The sequence below is a fragment of the Dipodomys spectabilis genome, unplaced genomic scaffold (assembly GCF_019054845.1).
Source record: "Dipodomys spectabilis isolate Male_0828 unplaced genomic scaffold, ASM1905484v1 ptg000107l, whole genome shotgun sequence".
NCBI classification, from domain to species: domain Eukaryota; kingdom Metazoa; phylum Chordata; class Mammalia; order Rodentia; family Heteromyidae; genus Dipodomys; species Dipodomys spectabilis.
In genome coordinates, this window is record NW_024870784.1 from 4,341,191 (window position 1) to 4,355,750 (window position 14,560).

The following is a 14,560-nucleotide window of genomic DNA, read 5'->3' on the forward strand; positions in this document are numbered from 1 at the left end:
ACTTTCCTGGAGCATATTGTCTATCACAGTCTGTAACATATAACGGTGTTCACATGTTACACACCATACATGTGATCAGCAGCATGGGGATATTTAGTAGTGGTTCGACCAGATGAGTGGGAGTTCTTCGTTTCTTAAGTCCTGTTAGTTCTGTCGTATCACCTAACATTTTGGATTTAGCTTCCACTTATCAGGGAGACCATGTACCGTTTGTCTCTTCGCCCTTGGCTTACTTTTGATTTTTTTCTCACATTAAATTTATACTTAAATAATTTGGGGAGACTTTTTATGTTACTGAGACTACCTGTCCTCAACTTATAAATTTCTAATAGCATTTAAATATTTTACATGTATGTGTATGTGTGTCTTTTTTTTTTTTTTTTTGGGTCCGGTCGTGGGCCTGAACTCTGGGCCTGGGCACTGCCCTCAGCTCTTCAGCTCAAGGCTAGTGCTCTACCACTTGAGCCACAGCGCCACTTCCGGCTTTTGTCTTTTTGCTTATGTGGTGCTGAGGAATCGAACCCAGAGCCTCAGGCATGCAAGGCAAGCGCTCTACCACTGAGCCATCTTCCCAGCCCTGTATGTGTGTCTTTCACGAGGAGCTTGAACTCTGGGCCTGGGCGCTGTCCTGAACTCTTCAGCTCAAGGCAAGCGCTTTACCACTTGAGCCACAGCACCACCTCCAGTTTTCTGGTGGTTAATTGAAGGTAAGAGTCTTACAGATTTTCCTGCCTGGGCTGGCTTTGAACCATGATCCTCAGCTCTCAGCCTCCTGAGTAGTTAGGATGACAGGACTGAGCCACTGACACCCAGCTGTCTTTCACATTTAATAGTGAATAAAATTTATTACTTGTGCTTGAAAAAGAAACTTTTTTTTCTGTTTGCCAGTCTTGGGGCTTTAACTCAGTGCCCGGGCATTGTCCCTGAGCCTCTTTTTGCTCAGGGCTAGTGCTCTACCGCTTGAACCACAGTGCCAATTCTGGCTTTTTCTGAGTAGTTTACTGGAAATAAGAGTCTTGTGGACTTTCTTGCCTGGGCTGGCTTTGAACAGCAGTCCTCAGATCTCTGCCTCCTGAGTAGCTAGGATTACAGGTGTGAGCTTTGAACTGCTCTGGTCAGCTCTCAGCTTCCTGAGTAGCTAGGATTATAGCCACTGGCACCTGGCTTATACAAACTTTTTTACCCAGCTGCTTCACAAAGCTCTGTTGTTTTTATTTTTTTGCATTAGCATAAATTAATAGTAACAAGGGATTTCATTGTGACATACATCATACAGATAATGTCCTTGATCAAATTTAACCCCTCTACATTATTCTTTCTATGCCACCTTCCCTCTTCCCCCTCCTTATTAAAGTTTTTGGTGGTTTCATAGTACTATTTTAAATGTCTTATTGTTATTATAAAAATGATATACAGAGGGCATTGTGCTAATTTTTTTTTGGGGGGGGGGTCCGGTCATGGGGCCTGAACTCTGGGTCTGGGCGCTGTCCCTCAGCTCTTCAGCTCAAAGCTAGCACTCGACCACTTGAGCCATAGCGCCACTTCCGGCTTTTTTCTTTTTTGCTTATATGGTGCTGAGGAAGCAAACCCAGGGCCTCAGGCATGCAAGGCAAGCGCTCTACCACTGAGCCACCTTCCCAACCCCACTCTTCCACTCTTATGACACATGTTTTTCAGGTCTAGATGTTTCACATGAAAGAAAATGTGACATTTGTCTTCCAGAGCCTGTCTTGCTTTCACATGATGATCTCCAGTTAATCCATTTCCTTGCAAAAGACATAAGTTCATTCTTTTTATGGATGAACAATACAATACTCCATGTGGACATTTCCCATCTATTCTTTATTCAGTGATCAGTTGTTGGGTACCTTAGCTAGTCCCTTATCTTTACTGTAAATAGTGCTGCTATATACATGGGTGTCCAGGTGTCTCTCTTGTGTGTTAATTTACATTCCTATGTGTAGTTTAGTGGGGTAATATGGTAGTTCTGTTTTGTGTGTGTGCATGTATGTGTTGGTCCACAGATGCACTGTTGCACACAGTCACACTTGAAATCAAAGAACAATGGTAGCTTCAGAGCATAAAGATAGAAAGTCCTATGCACTAAAAATACTAGCTAAATTGTAGCAATAGTACTCACTAAACAGTATGCTAAAAGTGAACTATACAATTCGTGGGTGGGGACAAGGGGAAAAACTGGGAGAGAATGAGGAAAGGGATGACATGGTCCAAAAAGAAACGCCCTCTTTACCTGACCTATAATTGTAACTCTTCCGTACATCACCTTTTTAATAACAATAATTTTTTAATGTTAGCTAAATGAAATTGGTCTGGAATTTTTATTTATTTTTTTGTACTTGGGAACAAACCCAAGGCTTTGTACATACTTGGCAAGTGCTCTACCATATTTTGGCAAATTCATCTAAAAAAAAAATGATAGATGAGTGCCGGGTGTGGTGATATACATGTCTACAGCCGGCTCCAGGGGAGTCAGGAATTGGGAGGACCTTGGTTTGAGTCCAGCCTCGGCAAAGTTGGTGAGACTAGCAAAAACTGAAACATATCAGCATGAGTGGAATACAGCTAGAGCAGCAGTAAGAGTGGAATGCATTACTGCAAAGCTTAAGCTAGGGGAAATGTTAAGACTCAATTATCCAAACTTACGTCTGAAAAAAAAAACTAGAAAAATAAGAGTTTAACCCAAAGAAAGCAGAAGGAAAGAAAAATACTTAAAAATAAAAGCAGAAATTAATGAAGTGTAAACACAGACAAACAAAAGAGAAAAGCAGCGGGATCGGAAGCTGCTGACATTTACAAGTCTGATTATATGTAAAGGAAAGAAAAACAGTTGGCAATGCCACACGTGGAAACTGAGCTCCCCGGGGCTGGAGGTGTGGCTCAGTTGGTAGAATGCTAGCCAATGAGTGAAAGTAGCCCGTACCAAGTTCAAGTCCTGGTCTCAGCCCTACAGAAAAAAAAGCAAGTAAGCAAGCAAGCAAGCAAGCAAGCAAGAAGGAAAGAAAGAAAGAAAGAAAGAAAGAAAGAAAGAAAGAAAGAAAGAAAGAAAGAAAGAAAGAAAGAAAGAAAGAAAGAAAGAAAGAAAGAAAAGAAAACCAAACTATCACCACAGATCCTACAGATACCAATAGGCTAATTAATAGAAATTAAGAACAACTTTATTTCATAAATTCACATCAGGTTAGATCACATTAAGGAATTTTGACACAAGAAGCAATGTGATATCAAATGGAATCTCTTATCAGAAACAGTCCCTAATAAATACTTCAGGCCAGGCTGGGTGTGTGTGTGGCAGTGTATATGTATATATATATATATATATATATATATATATATATGTTTGTAATCCTAGCCACTCTGGAGGCAGAGATTGGTAAGGAAAACACAAACAGTTCCCCATCTCAACAAAGAAGCGAGTGTGGTGATCTGTGCTATAATTTCAGTGACACAGGAGCATGCAGAAGAGAGAGACTGTGGTCTGAGGTCAGCCACAGACAAAAACACAGAGCCCTATCTGAAAAATAAAGCATAAAAGTCCTAGGTCTGTGGCCTAGGTCAAGAATTAAGAACACCTTGAGCCGGGCGCTGGTGGCTCACGCCTGTAATCCTAGCTACTCAGGAGGCTAAGCTCTGAGGATGGCGGTTCAAAGCCATCCCAGGCAGGAGAGACCATGAGACTCCTATCTCCAATAAACCACCAGAAAACTGGAAGTGGTGCTGTAGCTCAAGTGGTAGAGCGCTCGCCTTGAGCTGAAGAGCTGAGGGACAGCACCCAGGCCCAGAGTTCAAGCCCCACGCCCGACAAAAAAAAAAAAAAAAAAGAATTAAGAACACCTTAAGAGTTAAGGTGTGAGGTCTTGAGTTCAAATTCCAAACTGCCCTCCCCCCTGCCAAAAAAAAAACAACAACAATCAAAAGCTAACTTCAAATCTAGGTAATCTCTCTCAAGGGTAAATTTAATGAAAAAAAATTAAGGAAGAAACAATACTGATATTATGTAATACTTTCACAGAGTTGGTGGGGGGAGGTAAAGGGAACTCTGTGTGTGTGTGTGTGTGTGTGTGTGTGTGTGTGTGTGTGTGTGTGTGTGTGAGTGTGTGTGTGTGTATAATTTATTTATTTTGTTGGTCGTGGGTCTTGAACTGTAGGCCTGGGTGCTGTCCCTGATTTCTACAGCTCAAGGCTAGTGCTCTACCACTTGAGCCACAGCGCCACTTCTGGCTTTTTCTGTTTCTGTTACTGAGGAATTGAACCCAGGGCTTTGTGCATGCTAGGCAAGCACTCATTACCACTGAGCTACCTTCCCAGCCCTGTATATATGTTTTATGAGACTAGTATAACTGATAGACAAACATTACAAAGAATGCTACAGATGAATGAGTCTGATGAAAATGGCAATCTTTAATAAGTTTTTTTTTTTTTTTGTCTGTCATGGGGCTTGAACTCTGGGCCTGGGCGCTGTCCCTCAGCTCTTCAGCTCAAGGCGAGCGCTCTACCACTTGAGCTACAGCGTCACTTCCAGTTTTCTGGTGGTTTATTGGAGATAGGAGTCTCACCGTCTTTCCTGCCTGGGCTGGCTTTGAACCGCGATCCTCAGATCTCAGCCTCCTGAGTAGCTAGGATTATAGGCGTGAGCCACCAGCGCCTGGGTATCTTTAATAAGTTTTAAATAAATTTTGATACATTAAATCTAGAAAGATACAAACATGCTTAAAACATGCTTAAAAGATAAAACGTGCTTACATGATGTACAATGTTTGTTTAACCTTTGAAAGACAAGTAGTAACAATTAAGCTGGGCATCCTGGCTCATCCCTGTAATCTAGCTTACTGGAGAGGCTGATGTCAACATGATTGCGGTCACAGGCCAGCTTGGATGAAAAGTTTGTGAGGTCTCATCTCTCCAATAAAAACGTGGACACTGTCGGGTGCCAGTGTCTCACGCCTGTAATCCTAGCTACGTAGGAGCTGAGATCTGAGGATCGTGATTCAAAGGCAGCCCAGGCAGGAAAGTCTGTGAGATTCTTCCTTCAATTAACCACTAGAAAGCCGGAAGCAGCGCCGTGGCTCAAGTGGTAGAGTACCCCATAGCAAGCGCAAGGCTGAGCTATCAGCCTTGGAGAAGTCACGCTTGTCTTGACAAACTTCGAGGCTATCACCTCTACAAGGAATTTATGACAAAAACAAAAACAAAAACAAAAAAGTTCTTTTCTCCCTCAATTCTCATCCCTACTCTCTACTAGGCATGCCAGTTCTACCATTTTATCGAACATTAAAAGACGGGAGAGTGAAAAAGATGTGTGCGTGCCTGAAATCATAGTTATGCAGAAGGCTGAGATCTGAGGATCAGGGTTTGAAGCCAGCACAGACAGGAAAGCCCATGAGCCTCTTATCTCCAGTTAACCACCAACCCCTGAGAGCCTGCAGGAATGGACGGCCAAGCTGGCCTCAGTCACAGCATCTGCAGCTTTGGTAACTCAGAGCCTGGGCTTCAGGCCTGCATGCACTCCCCCTGTCCACGGGCAAGGCACAGAGCCCTGGCACTGGTCTCTACTTCTCAGTATCTGCCTTGAGTTTTTCCTCCAACCTGGTCCTTCCCGGCTAGACAAGCAAAAAGGAAGCGTCACTGTCAGTGACACTGACAGTGTCACTGTCAGGTGACCGGTTCTCTGCTGCCACTCCAGTCTACCATGAAGGCATCTCCTCTGGCTGTGCTAGGGCCTCTGTAGCCCTGTGCGATACAACTTTCCTACGGAAGCTCCTCCTTCCTCAGACAGGGAAGCAGAGGCCAGCCCCCTTCCAGCCCACTTGGCTTCACCCATTTCCTGGTTTTAGCGGCTTGCCCATCACATCCAACTCTTGCTGCTCTTCAATCCAGTCATGACTGGTTCTTTCAAAAGTATTTCTGTATTGCCCAGGATATAGCTGGTACTGGTTAAATGCCAAAGGTAACGCCAAAAACAATTGGGAACTAGGTTTGTGCCCTGGAAATGTTTCCTTTTCTCCTGACAGGTAGAAAAGGAAAACACAGGGAGGTAAGTGCTCCAGCAAAGGAATGAGGTCTCCCGGGGAAGACCAGCAGACAGGAAATAACTAGTTGTGTTCTGGGAGCGTAGATTGTGCAAGCCTCAGCAGAGACCACAGACAGATCCACTCCCAGACAGACCTGAGTGGCAAACATGCAAGTGTGAATCTTACCCCCAAAGCAATGAGGAGCTGCTTAAGCTTTTCAGTGAGCAACGATGAACACTGAATGTTTGCCAGGGTCCTTTGCAGCCTGGAGGAGTAGGACAAAAGAAGAAAGAGTCAAGGAGGCCAGGAGGAGGCCCAGACTCTTTATTTTAGTCCTCTGTATTCTATATGGTACTAGGCTTGAACTCAGGTCCTGGATACTGTTCCTGAGCTTTTTTGCTGAGGGCCAGCACTCCAACACTTGACTCTTAGTGCTAACCACCAAAAGTGAGAAATGGATCTGTGACTCAAGTGGTAGAGTGTCACCCTTGAGCAAGAAAGCTCAGGAACAGCACCCAGGATCTGAGTTCAAGCCCTATTATCAGTGCACTAGCGCACGCGTACGCGCGCGCGCGCGCACACACACACACACACACACACACACACCTCAACACCACAATCTCATGGATCTCCTTCTCTGAGATATCTTCAAACTGCAGTCCTCAGAGCTCAGCCTGTTGTTAGAATTACAGACATGAAGTTTTAAAGCATATGCTTTTCTTGAAAATAAGTAGTCATTATTGAGAAAACAGGATTAATAGTTCCTTCTGTCTTAGTCATTATACCTTTTTTTGGGGGGGGGATAGTCCTGGGCCTTGAACTCTAAGCTGCTTTTGCTCAAGATTAGCACTCTACCACTTGAGTTAGAGCAACACTTCTGACTTCTGTGATTAATTGGAGATAAGCATCTCACAGACTCACCTGCCCCAGCTGGCTTTAAACCGTGATCCTCAGATCTCAGCCTCCTGATTACAGATGTGAACTACTGGTGCCCAGCTTAGTCTTTATGCTTTTTAGGTTATATAGTAAGAAGAGAGATATAATAAATGGAGTTTGCTTTTACTTTTTTTTTTTTTTGCCAGTCCAATGGCTTGAACTTAGGACCTGGACACTGTCCTTGAGCTTTTGTGCTCAAGGCTAGCACTCTATCACTTGAACAACAGCTCCACTTCTGGCTTTTTGGTGGTTGATTGGAGATAAGAGTCTCATGAACTTTCCTGCCTATGCTGGCTTCAAGCCACCATCCTCAGATCTCAGTTTCCTGAGTAGCTAGGCATACAGACAGGGGTGAACCACTGGTACCCAGTTTGAGTTTTGCTTTTAAGAGTCTGGAATGAAATCCAGACCTAGGAATGGACAAATGTGTTTGCTCTCTCTCATGAATGGGTTGTTGCTCTTCAATTCTACGCTTAAATGGCTAGCATTGCGTGTAATAGAAAGCTACTAGTTTTGCATTTGGAATATAATCAGCCTTTGCCACTCAGCAGACCTGCCTGGACCATTCAATGAGAATGGCCAGATTTATAGTTTTTCATACTGGATGTTAGCTTGGGTGAGCTATCAATAGTGAGAAGACACTTTAGTTTGAGAAATTCAGATGTAGCAAAACTAGCTAGCTTCATGGTAAGCACTACCCTTACTGTAGCTAGACACTAAGACTTTCTTTTGACTTTTCCCATTGTAATAACACTAAAGAAGTTCCATTCAAGTTAAACTCAGAAACACACACACACACAAAACCAAAAAAACATTTCCTGCTGTGATCCAAACCACCAGACAGTTTCCCTTAAAGCTTAATACTGTAAAGAACCTGTATAGGATGGGGGGAAATGGAAAACAACAGCAGGAAATAATTTTTCATTAAAAATATCAAACAGGGGGCTGGGAAGGTGGCTCAGTGATAGAGTGCTTACCTTGCGTGCCTGAGGCCCTGGGTTCGTTTCCTTAACACCACATAAGCAAAAAGAAAAAAGCCAGAAGTGGCACTGTGGCTCAAGTGGTAGAGCGCTAGCCTTGAGCTGAAGAGCTGATGGACAGCGCCCAGGGCCAGAGTTCAGGCCCCACGACTGGACCCCCCCCTCAAAAAAAAAAAATCAAACAGGGCTGGTGGTGTAGTTTAGTGGTAGAATGCTAGGCCCTGAGTTCAAGCCCCAGCATAAGCATAACCAGAAAATACAAGTCAGTACATAACAAGCCAGATATGGTCTTCAAGAGGCAAAGACAAACATCTAAAATCCTTCTCTTAAAAGTACTTATAGTAAATATAATGTAAATATAATAAAGTAATATAATATAGCCACATAAATATACATTTTGAAGCAAATATAATTGAAAGATGTTAAAGATGGTAACTATAAATGTATATATATTAATACTGTAAGAATATTAAATAATATCTACCAAATACTTAGATTAAAAGACAAAACCTAATAAATCCAAGAAGTATTGAGCTAATGAATCTTTGAAGGATTAGCCTTTATAGAAATCTTTGCCTCCTACCAAACTGTTAATTCCACATGTGTAATTCTTTTTCTTTTCTTTTTTTTTATTGTGAAAAATACTGTATGGAGGGGTTACAATTACATGGGCAAGATGTAATTATTTTTGTTAGTTTCATTAGGACATTTATACTTCATCCAGCTAATTTTGAGGATGCCATTATATATGTATGTGTTAATATATAAATCTGTTTATTTTAATATTCTGCCAAAATATTACAGCATACTGCTTCAAGATATGCCAAAATAGTTCAAAACGCACACTTTAGCAATTTTTTATTTAACCTTTATCTTAATGTCACAGGGAAACAAAATGTTAACTATAATTCAAGATATAATATTGATAAGCATGCTTAATGAGTGTAAAGTAATGAAAATTGTTTAAAAAAACAAGACACCATTTGAACCATATCTTGGCCATATCTTTTTTTGTTGGATGTGGGGCTTGAACTCTTGGCCTGGGCGAGGTCCCTCAGCTCTTCAGCTCACGGTGAACGCTCTACCATTTGAGCTACAGCTCCACTTCCAGTTTTCTAGTGGTTTATTGGAGATAGGAGTCTCACGGTCTTTCCTGCCTGGGCTGGCTTTGAACTGCAATCCTCAGATCTCAGTTTCCTGAGTAGCTAGGATTACAGGCGTGAGCCACCAGCGCCCGGCTCCTCTCCCAATATTTTAAGATTACTTAAGAAGTTGTTTTAGGGCTTAGAAGTCTGTAAGAAGGGCAGAGTGTCAGATTCTAGGCCCACTGTCAAGGAGGAATTTTAGTTGTTGTGTGTGTACCCACCTTCTTACCTGCAGTGAGGGCAAAGGTAGAAGTATTAATTTGTTTGTCCTTGGAATAGTTTATAACTCCCAGTGGAATTGGGACTCCTAAACTTAATTGGCTTGAAACAGTGCATCAACAAGAGTGATTACTAAGGATGTAGAGCAGTCAAAAGAAGCCGCTATCTTGAGTTGGATCTGTGCATTTTTCCTCCCTAATAAAGCATTACACACTAGATGTGAATTAATATCAGAAAGTTGTGGATGGTAGAAGTTCAAAATCAAGGTTAAAACCCATTGTTTCTCTCCTATGGCCTCAAAAGAGGCCTCCTTCCTAGCGCCTCCAACGCGCAGGTGTTGCTCGGTTCAGAGAGTGTTTTGCTGTGTGTCATCACACACAGGTCTTCCCTATACCTGTTTGTTTTTAGTTCCAATTTGCTTAAGGACACTAGTCACGATGAATTGGGGTCTACCCTCATGGCCTCATTTCAACTTGATTTACTGCTGTAAAGAACCCAGCTCCAAGCAATCTCCCCTCCCCTTGGTATGGTAGAAAGTACATGGGGTTCACACTTGTACTCGGGCTTGATGTCTCGTCTTTTCCACTTACTAGAGGTGTGACCTTGGGTATGTCATTTAATGACTTCTGATTTGTGTTCTCTTCTATATAATATGATGTAAGGATACTCAGAGTTAAGAGATGCTCTAGAATGGCTGGCAAAGTGAAATCTATGACTTTTTTTTTTTTTTTTGGTGGTGGTGTCTTTCTTTTCCAGTTTTGCTTCTGTGAACAAATGTATCTGTGCATGAATCCAATGGGAGGGTTCCAGATGGCATCAAGGCTTTAATTTTTGAGCCTGGCTAACACTAAACTGCACTTGTTCCAGAATGCCTACGTGTTCACTCATTCAGTGCCAGCCACAATTTACAGGTTTGTTTTTAGGTGAAGCCCATATAAAACCATTTAACAGCATTCTAACCCAGACATGACAGTTCATTGATCAATGTTGGGTCACGCTGTCACCCTGGGGAGAAATGGAGCAGCCCTGTATAGATGAAGTCCAGCAACGCTCTCTGTGCAAATATGTACACTCTCAAGATTCTGCTTTACCCTGCCAGCCTTCTAGGTTGGCCTGACTGACCATGAGGACATATTTCTTTTTTTTTTTTGATCAGTTGTGGGGCTTGAACTCAGGGGCTGGGCTCTGTCCCTGAGCTCTTTTGCTCAGGGCTAGCGCTCTACCACTCTGCGCCACAGCACCACTTCTGGTTTTCTGGTGGTTAATTGGAGATAGAAGCCTCATGGATTTCCCTTCCCAGGCTGGCTTTGAACCATGGTCCTCAGATCTCAGCCTGTTCTATGTGGTGTCTAGGTTATCCAGAAAGATAGAGCAAGTTTCCTTCATTGCCACCGAAAACGCGTTTGACTCCAATTTAACCTAGTGATAAAGGCTGCAAATACTGCACTGTGTGCTAAGAGTGACACACGTTAGGAGAGTGGAAAGCAAGAGGGAAGATGGGGGGTTACGCAGGTAGATGTTTGAGCTTGGGTGGAGTAAGTAACTTCTTGGGACAACGCTTGGCTACTTCTTCCTTCTAAACAACTGAGTTGAATATGAATTTTGGCAATTTTTTTTTTTTGTTGTTGGTTGTGGGGCTTGAACTCAGGGCCTAGGTGCTGTCCCTGAGCATTTTTTGCTCAGGGCTAGCACTCTGACTTTCAGCCACAGCTCCATTTCCGATTTTTGAGTGGTTAACTGCAGATAAGCTTCTCACAGGGTCTTTGATCTTCAGATCTCAGCTTCCACAGTGGCTAGGATTACAGGCGTGATTGAATTTTACTTAGATTAACTGGGCAATTTAAAAAATGTCAACAGTCCTAAAGCACTTTTGCTACTGAGGGCAACTTTGTGGGATGGGAGAATCATTCTGGAGCAAGCTATTTACCTTTATTTTTCTTTTTTTGGCCTGCGCTAATTTGAATGGTTGTCTTAATGTATCCATGTTTTAGTAACTGTAAGAAGGAACCTTTTGCTGACATCATTTAAGCCAGTGTCTTTCCTTATTCTGCTTGGGGTAGAGGCCAGAGTTTACCATCAGTTTCACGCAGAAGAGTTTGTAAGATTGGTATCTGTAGCAACTGTGTGTGCACTGCTTGAGCAAAAAAAAAGAGGCAGGAAAAATCCAGCGTAGGAACCATTCCAGAGAAATAACTTCTGGTGTAAGATAATATGTATGCACACCCACCCTTTTTGGGCTATTAATTAAACGCCCTCCTTTTAGACTTGGTCGGTTTTTAGCCAGTGGCTCTCTACTAATTACAAAGTAGCCAGCGTAGAACGCCTGGGTTTTAATGCCTGGGTTGGAGAGCGCACGCCCGGCCCCGCAGCCTCCAGCCGGGCCGAGGGGCCGGGGGGCCAACCCCTAGGGACGGAGGCCGAGGACCGGGAATGGAGAGTTTCGATGGTGTAGGCCAGGTGGGGAAATCAAGAACGTGGAGACCGACGCGGAGTCTGCGCGCGCGCGCGCGCGGGGGAGCCGGCCGGGGACACGCGAGGCAGCCGCGCGGGGGGGGGTGTCCACCGGGGGCCACTCCGACGGAGGCCGCGGGCTGCGCCCCGCACGGCGGGGAGGGGCCGCACCGCCGGGCGTGCACAGCCTGGAAAGTTTGCAGGCCGGCTCGGCCCGCGTCGCCCGGCGCCGGAGCCCGGGCGCGGCCGGGATCCGAGGCTCAAGGTGGCGGCCGCGGGGGCTCCCCGGGCTCGGGCGCCGCGTCCGGAATCCCGGCCATGTCTGGCGCGCGGAGGCGGCCTCCCGCCCCCGCCGCGACCTCCGCGGGGCGCGCCAGCCCGGCCAAGGACGGCCCGACCGCCCGCGCAGGCCGCGGCCCGCGGCGGCCCGGACCCCGGTGAGGAGCCGCGCGGCCGCGGGGTGGGCTTTCCGGGGCCCCCTCCCCCGCGCGGGCGGGGCTGCGGGCGCGCGACGCGGAAGCGCGGGGCTGGGCGGCGGCGCGGGAGGCCGCGCGCTCCCCGGGCCGCAGTCGGCGCGGGCGCGGGGCGCGGCGGGCGCGGGGCGGGGCGAGGCGGCCGGGGGCGGCGGGCGCTCGCGCACGGGCAGGCCGCCGCCTCGCCTCCCCCCCTTCCCTTCCCTACCTCGGCCGCCCGCCCCCCACCCCCCACGCTCCCCTCCCCGAGCGAATCACGCGCCCTCCTCGGACACTCGTAGCGGGCCCCAGCTCCGAATTTATCCTTCACGTGACCTGAGGGGGTTGGGTGGTTGGCTGGGGACCGAGGGGAGAGGGAAAGGAGGGAACGGAATCTGCCGTTACCCGGGCAACAGGCCCCGCCCGCCGGCTGGGGGCCGAGGGGCGGGAGGAGGACGTCAGCACGTCAGCCGGGGTTTTGCGTTTTGATTGACAGTTGCTATAGCGACCGGGTCGGTCCGTCGCCATTTTGTTGGTTGGTTTTTTTTTAAACCCTTTCGCTTCCCGCCCGAATAATAATAAAAAGCCCCATTGGAGTGAGGCGGGGGTGGCGGCGGCAACCGCGGCGGGGGGATCCGGGGAGACTGCTGCCGTCGCTGCTGCTGATCGCGGCCCAGGTCGGGCTGAGGGAGCGGACACCCCGAGCGGGGGGTGCGGGCGCCGCCGCCGCCGCCGCCGCCGCCGCCGCCGCTTCTGCTGCTGCTGTTCCTGCTGCTGCTGTTGGTGCCGCTGCCGCCGCCGGCGAGCGGGCGGGACCGGTGTGAGTGTGCGAGTGTGTGCGAGCGAGCGTGTGCGAGGGTGCGCGCGTGTGCGCGGTGTCTGTCTGTCTGTCTGTGCGGGGTCGGGGGCGGGCGGTTCGGGCTCTCCTGGCGGAGGAGCCGCCGCCGCCGCCGCCGCCGCCGCCCGGGCCCCGGCGCTTCTCGCTGCGCAGGTTCGGAGCGCGCGCCATTTTGTGAGATTTACAAAATCCTCCTCGGGAAGAAGCCGCCGGCAGCGGCCGCCACTCGGCGCCCGGCCCCGGCGCCCGGCCTCGCCGCCGCCGCCGCCCTCCGCGCCGGGCCGGGCCGGGCCGCGCGGCCCCGCCGCCGGGACTCAGGGCCCGGGGACTGCGGTATTTGCCGGGGAGGGGGCTGTCGCCTCCCCGGCCCCGGGCGCCGCTGGAACCGCGAGCAGGAGACAGACTGACTGACCGGGCTGCGGCGCGGCCGAGAGCCGGGAGCGCCGGGAGCGCCGGGGGCGGAGAGAGGCGGCCGGGGCGGCGCTGGCTGCGGAGGCCGCGGCGCGAGCGCGGCGCGGGAGCCCGAGGCTGAGACTCACCGGAGGGAGCGGCGCGAGCGCCCCGCCATCGTCCCGGTGAGTGTCCGGCCGGGCCGCGGCCCCGCCCGGCTCGGCCCGGCGCTCGGCCCCCGGCGGCCCCGCTGCAGCGGGGCCCGCGCCGAGGCCGGGCCGGGCCGGCCGGGCGGGCGGAGGGAGGGACCTGCCATTTTAGGAGGAGGCGCCCGCCCGCCCGCCAGCCCGGGGCCGGCCGCCGGGGGAGGGAGCCCGGGGCAGGCCGGGCCCCGGAGGGGAGGCGGGTGCCGGGCCAGGGAAAGTTAGGCAGGGCGGGATCGGGGTCCGCGGCCTCTCGGGGGCCGGGGCCGGGGCCCGGGCGAGCGCCCGAGCCTCCGCTGGCCGTCCGGGCCGAGGGGGGAGGTTGTCGTCGTCGTCGTCCTCCTCCTCTTCCTCCTGGTCCTCGGCCCCAGCTCCTCCCTCGTCCCTCCTCTCCGTCCCCACCGCTGCGCGAACCGCCGGGGTTCCTCACAAGGACAATGCACGGGTTAAGCAACTGGGGGCCGGCTGCCGGTCGGCGGGGACGCGGGGCCGGGCCCGGGCGCCGGCGAAGGTCGGCCGCCCTGCCGCCCGCGGCCTCCGCGGCCCTCGGGGCCTGGCGCCGGAACGGGGAGAGCCGCTGGGCCCCGAAGTTGGGCCGGGAGTGGGGAGCCGTCGCGGCCGCCGGAGGTGGAGCGGCGGGCGGCTCAGCCCGGCGTGGGGAGCCGGGCGCCGTCAGGCAGTGCTGGAGTCGAACCCGACTTGGCGGAGGCTTGGCTGTGGAGGCCCGGCCGCCCTCGGGCCTCGCAGCCACCCGAGGCCCGGGCGCTCGCCCCGCCGCCACAGGCCGCTCCCCAGCCCGAAACAGTTAAAAATGGCCCAGGTTGTGCGCCCGGCGCGCCGCCGCGCCTCCGCCCGGCCCTCGATCCCGTGGCCCCGGTGCGGGCCCGGTGCCGGCGCCCGCTCGCCGGAAAACCCCG

At 49.9% G+C, this 14,560-nt stretch overlaps 1 protein-coding gene across 2 annotated transcripts in view; it reads left to right on the plus strand.

Annotated features, from left to right (window-relative positions):
- The first annotated feature begins 13,525 nt into the window (after positions 1-13,525).
- The window catches only part of Dyrk1a (dual specificity tyrosine phosphorylation regulated kinase 1A), a 129,295-nt gene continuing 128,260 nt past the window's right edge, over positions 13,526-14,560 (plus strand). For both annotated transcript variants that reach the window (XM_042687185.1, XM_042687186.1), the window contains exon 1: positions 13,526-13,625. The gene's annotated coding sequence lies outside the window, so the exon portion shown is untranslated. The remainder of the gene's footprint in view (positions 13,626-14,560) is intronic.